Consider the following 6,458-nt stretch of genomic DNA (forward strand, 5'->3'; position numbering starts at 1 on the left):
TGTGTGTGTGTGTGTGTGTGTGTGTGTGTGTACTCACCTAATTCATCTAATTGTGGTTGCAGGGGTCGAGACTCAACTCCTGGCCCCGCATCTTCACTGACCGCTACTAGGTCCTCTCTCTCCCTGCTCCATGAGCTTTATCATACCTCGTCTTAAAGCTATGTATGGTTCCTGCTTCCACTACATCACTTGCTAGACTATTACACTTCCTAACAACTCTATGACTGACGTAATACTTCCTAACATCCCATTGACTCATCTGGGTTTTCAACTTCCAATTGTGACCCCTTGTTTCTGTGTCCCCTCTCTGGAACATCCTGTTTCTGTCCACCTTGTCTATTCCACGCAGTGCGTGTATACTCACCTAGTTGTAATCAGTTGTGGTTGAAGTGGTCGAGTCATAGCTCCTGGCCCCGCCTCTTCACTGGCCTCTACCGGGTTACTCTCCCTGCACCATTAGCTTTATCATACCTCTGCTTAAAGCTGTGTGCGTGTTTACATTACAGTGTTTGGGTGAAATAGCGATTACCGCCGTAGCTTCGGTCACAGCACAATCGCCCTACGCTGACCCCAGCGAAACAAGCTTCAGTGTTGCCAGCAGTCCATACAACCACTCTTGATTTTCACTGTTAACACTCTAGCCTGTCCTACTTAACACAATCAGGATGCGTAGCTTTAAAAAGAGATTAGACAAATATATAAGAAAATAAGAAATGAACAATGAAGTAGGTCTGTTGGCCCATACTGGGCAGGTCCTTCACAAATCCATCCCGCTAACAGAATATGAGTGAGATGGATTGGGTTTGGTAAGTACCTGAGATGTGTAGATAAATTAGACACATGTGCAACACTTGGGTATCTTTATTGAGGAAACGATTCTCCACACAGTGGCTTCGTCAGTCCAATATAAAGGAGAACTGAGAGGATCAAAAGGAGTTTGAGGTAATCAGTCCCTCGGCCTGGAGTCAATCTTATCAGTCAATCAATATTTTCAAGATTGATGGACTGATTACATTGACTCCAGGCTGAGGGACTGATTACCTGAAACTACTACTACATTTCTTCTTTGTATAGGACTGAGAAGGCCACTGTGTGGCGAAACGTTTCCTTTAATAAATGTCCTGAACTATACATAAGTGTATTTTTCCACATCTTGTCAGTATCACCAGACCTTTCTCAAAATGCCTACTGTCCCATAATACCATTGTTCTCAACTTATTGTTAGGTTAAGAGAGTCATGTCTGGTACAAGTGAATTTGTTTGTCAACTTAACTTAGAATCTCCACATATTCAGTGCATTATAAATGAATCCAGCTCATACAATCCTGGACTTATATTCAAATTATAATCTATTCTATTTTTGATAAAGTTTGATTCTATTATATTTTCTTCAAATATTAATTTGTACGTTGCAACTTTCTTGGTTTTTAACTTATTAAAATATTTCACATTAACAAAAATATCATTAGAGTCTTGCCAGATTCTAATGTTATATTTATTATGTTGTAATTGTATTTCAAGAATATTTACTGTTTTCCCAAAATAAAATTATTATACAGTATTTATACAATTTATACAGAATTTCGGGGGAATTATTAATCAACAGTATTTATAACATCAAGAATTTTAAATGGAGTTTTGATTGTGAAATTCTTTGGTAGAGAAAGAATATGAAGAAAGTTTTCACGATACAACAGAACCAATATATTCTTGGCTGAGAATATTTCCTTGTTCTTTTTCAGTCTTAAATATATTTGTGGTAATTTTTGGATATTTGTCAATAAAACATTTTTGATAGTTTTGAATATATGCTATTTCAGAAATTTTTGTTATATTACTATATATGAACTCAGGACTAAACATACACAGAACAATGAGAACACAGAACACTGAACTCTCTCGTGAACTGAAGAATGACAGTGTTCATAAGAATAGATATTACATATATATATATACATATATATATATATATATATATATATATATATATATATATATATATATATATATATATATATATATATATATATATTATTGTAATCACGAACGAGTGGTATTGATCAATAGCAACACTGTGACTAGCCAAGGACTCAAACGAATGATGTTTTGGCCCGCCTCATGGTGAACGAAAATCACATGACGCCTTAACCCACAGGACCACCAAATCCTACAAGAACCAAGCACCCATCCAAGCTAGGGGTGTTACCCTTGGTCCGAGGACATGCGGTGGTGTGGGTGCCTCTGAGGCTGGCCAAAACTTCATGAGTTCGGGTCCTTGGCTAGTCGCAGTGTTGTTAGTGATATATATATATATATATATATATATATATATATATATATATATATATATATATATATATATATATATATATATATATATATATATATATATATATATATATATATATGTGTGTGTGTGTGTGTGTGTGTGTGTGTGTGTGTGTGTGTGTGTGTGTGTGTGTGTGTGTGTGTGTGTGTGTGTGTGTGTGTGTGTGTGTGTGTGTGTGTCTGTGTGTCTGTGTGTGTCTGTGTGTCTGTGTGTCTGTGTGTCTGTGTGTCTGTGTGTCTGTGTGTGTCTGTGTGTGTTCTTTGGTAGTAGGTTGGTAGACAGCAACCACCCAGGGAGGTACTACCGTCCTGCCAAGAGAATGTAAAATAGAAGCCTGTAATTGTTTTACATGATGGTAGGATTGCTGGTGTCTTTTTTAACTGTCTAATAAATATGCAAAATTTCAGGTACGTCTTGGGGATCCACTTACACTTAGGTCTCACTAGACTGCATGTACAAGCATATATATACACACCCCTCTGGGTTATCATCTATTTTCTTGCTAGTTCTTGTTCTTCTTTATTTCCTCTTATCTCCATGGGGAAGTGGAACAGAATTCTTCCTCCGTAAGCCATGCGTGTTGTAACAGGCGACTAATATCCCGGGAGCAAGGGGCTAGTAACCCCTTCTCCTGTATATATATTAGTAAATTTAGAAAGAAACTTTCGTTTTTCTTTTTGGGTCACCCTGCCTTGGTGGGATACTGCCGATTTCTTGAAAGAAGAAGATATATATATATATATATATATATATATATATATATATATATATATATATATATATATATATATATATATATAGAGAGAGAGAGAGAGAGAGAGAGAGAGAGCCAGGAGGAGGTGCCAGGCCCACTCTGCTCTATTATGAGAAAAACTTCCCCTCACTCCTTCACTTGCAACCTTGCAACATTGTATAACTCCTGATGACGCACTGAGAAGTGCGAAAGTACTTGAGTACTTGATTTCCACCCTCTGTGGTTTGTCTTGAATAGTTAAGATCGCCTGTCTGTGATTGTTTGCTATATATATATATATATATATATATATATATATATATATATATATATATATATGTGTGTGTGTGTGTGTGTGTGTGTGTGTGTGTGTGTGTGTGTGTGTGTGTGTGTGTGTGTGTGTGTGTGTGTGTGTGATCACATTATGTTAACATATATTGCCTATGTCCATAAAGAAAAAAATATTCAAAATGTTCGAGAAATTCTGAAGTATTACACTGGTTGTCGTCTATTACGGAGAAAAGAGGAGATTTAAAGTAAGGATGTGAAAGTTCGGGAGATACAATTTTGCAGCAGCAGCAGCTGGTGGTGTTGGTGGTGGTAGTGGTGGTAGTAGTGGTAGTGATGGTGGTAGTGGTTGGGAGCCTCGTATAGCCAAGCTGAGGGCACACAATCCCACTTGTACCAGGGCAAGCAATCTAATTTTCCTTTATTGTACTTCCAGATTCAACGTGGTGCGGCCCTTCCCTAGTTAGGATTGCGGCCGCCCAGCACAGCCTTCTGGCCTGCTAGATCACCGCCTCTGCTTGTTGAAGCAGGGGCGGGGGGACAGCAGGTGTAGCACCAGCAGGAGGTAGAGAGAAAGAGAGAGAGAGAGAAAAACGAATCCCAGTAAGGAATCTCTCGCTATATATATATATATATATATATATATATATATATATATATACATATATATATATATATATATATATATATATATATATATATATATATATATATATATATATATATATATATATATATATATATATATATATATATATATATATAAACTTTCGTTGTTCAAGGTACAAAATATTCTGGAGAAAGATGGAATAAACTTCTGAGAAGAGGAGGAAGAAAAACAAACATAAATGCAATATAATTCGATTCTTCACTGGCAACGTTTCGCCCGCCCAGTGGGCATTGTTTAGGGCATGCTAAAAGCCCACTATTTTGGGCGAGACGTTGTCAACAATATATATTCATGTCTGTAAAAACAATACACTCCTCGCTCTCTGGCCAGAGATGTGTAAAATAATGTTGATGTCACTTACGAAAGTTCAGGACAAAGAACGACTTTGCAGTCACCAATGACTTTCCCTCGTGGTCTCACACACACATGATCTCCTTTATCCCTTATACGGGATGTTGTCCGACATCCCCTTCGCTCCGTCCGATAAATCGGCTCCGATTTCCTAGGTTTCTTGGTCTTGAATCCCGGCCACATCTCAGCGTCGAACAGATTTTAAAAGCCCAACGAATTCTCCCAGAAAGGTCTACAAAGATAGTCAGAACATGAAAGTTGTCGGCATGTTCGTGCATCGACAAACAGCTGGGTCGACAACTGCTGTGTAGAAAAATGTCGGAGTTGAGTCGATATATTCCTTGCCTGGGCACGGAGGTGGCCAAGGCAGGTGGACGGTACCTGCTGACAGGCACGGTCTTCCTGCCTCCACCACACGCAACTGTCAGCCATTGTCCCCACTCCACAAGTGTCAGCCATATATATATATATATATATATATATATATATATATATATATATATATATATATATATATATATACAGATATATATATATATATATATATATATATATATATATGTGGTGCCGAACAGGCAGAACTTGCGATCTTGCCTTAAATAGCAACGTTCATCTTGCCATATAGGACAAGTGAAAATTTGTGTATGCAATAATTTCGCCAAAATCATTCTGAACCAAACGAAAAAAATATATTTGATTGTGTTTGTTCAGTACTAAATTATTGTAAACGTATTTAAAATATATTTAGTTGGGTTAGGCTAAAATAAATTGGTCTTTTTATAATAAGGTTAGGTAAGTTTTCTAAGGTTCTTGTGGTCCAAAATTAAAATTTTTTACAATAACATTAATGAAAAAAATATATCTTTAAACGTATAAGAGAAAATTTCAGAAAGGACTTAATTTTAAATGAGTTCTTGCTAATTGACCAGTTTTACATATTCGGCACGACATATATATATATATATATATATATATATATATATATATATATATATATATATATATATATATATATATATATATATATATATATATATATATATATATATATATATATATATATATATATATATATATATATATATATATGTAATATCTTTTTGTTGTGATTTACCAGAAATAATAAATTCTAAATAAGTGTATTATAATCTATATAAGAAGATATCTGTAATAATATGAATATAAATTCGAAAATAAATATTTTTTTCTGATATATTTATTGTTATTTATTCTGGACTGTTATAAACCTCTTCTGAATGTGCAGATTTTTTCTTCACTCACTATCTTCATCTTCACTCACTCTCTTCATCTTCACTCACTATCTTCATCTTCACTCACTTCCTTCATCTTCACTCACTTCCTTCATCTTCACTCACTATCTTCATCTTCACTCACTTCCTTCATCTTCACTCACTTCCTTCATCTTCACTCACTATCTTCATCTTCACTCACTTCCTTCATCTTCACTCACTATCTTCATCTTCACTCACTTCCTTCATCTTCACTCACTATCTTCATCTTCACTCGCTTCCTTCATCTTCACTCACTATCTTCATCTTCACTCACTTCCTTCATCTTCACTCACTTCCTTCATCTTCACTCACTATCTTCATCTTCACTCACTTCCTTCATCTTCACTCACTTCCTTCATCTTCACTCACTTCCTTCATCTTCACTCACTATCTTCATCTTCACTCACTTCCTTCATCTTCACTCACTATCTTCATCTTCACTCACTTCCTTCATCTTCACTCACTATCTTCATCTTCACTCACTTCCTTCATCTTCACTCACTTCCTTCATCTTCACTCACTATCTTCATCTTCACTCACTTCCTTCATCTTCACTCACTATCTTCATCTTCACTCACTTCCTTCATCTTCACTCACTATCTTCATCTTCACTCGCTTCCTTCATCTTCACTCACTATCTTCATCTTCACTCACTTCCTTCATCTTCACTCACTTCCTTCATCTTCACTCACTATCTTCATCTTCACTCACTTCCTTCATCTTCACTCACTTCCTTCATCTTCACTCACTTCCTTCATCTTCACTCACTATCTTCATCTTCACTCACTTCCTTCA

The 6,458-nt window shown here is 36.1% G+C and overlaps 1 long non-coding RNA gene across 1 annotated transcript in view; it reads left to right on the forward strand.

Moving 5' to 3' along the window:
* LOC138853986 (uncharacterized) overlaps positions 1-3,963 on the forward strand; it is a 248,886-nt gene extending 244,923 nt beyond the window's left edge. Inside the window, exon 4 of the long non-coding RNA XR_011393166.1 lies at positions 3,787-3,963. This is a non-coding gene — a long non-coding RNA (uncharacterized lncRNA). The remainder of the gene's footprint in view (positions 1-3,786) is intronic.
* Positions 3,964-6,458: the final 2,495 nt, after the last annotated feature.

This window comes from Cherax quadricarinatus, chromosome 45 (assembly GCF_038502225.1).
Source record: "Cherax quadricarinatus isolate ZL_2023a chromosome 45, ASM3850222v1, whole genome shotgun sequence".
Lineage (NCBI taxonomy): Eukaryota > Metazoa > Arthropoda > Malacostraca > Decapoda > Parastacidae > Cherax > Cherax quadricarinatus.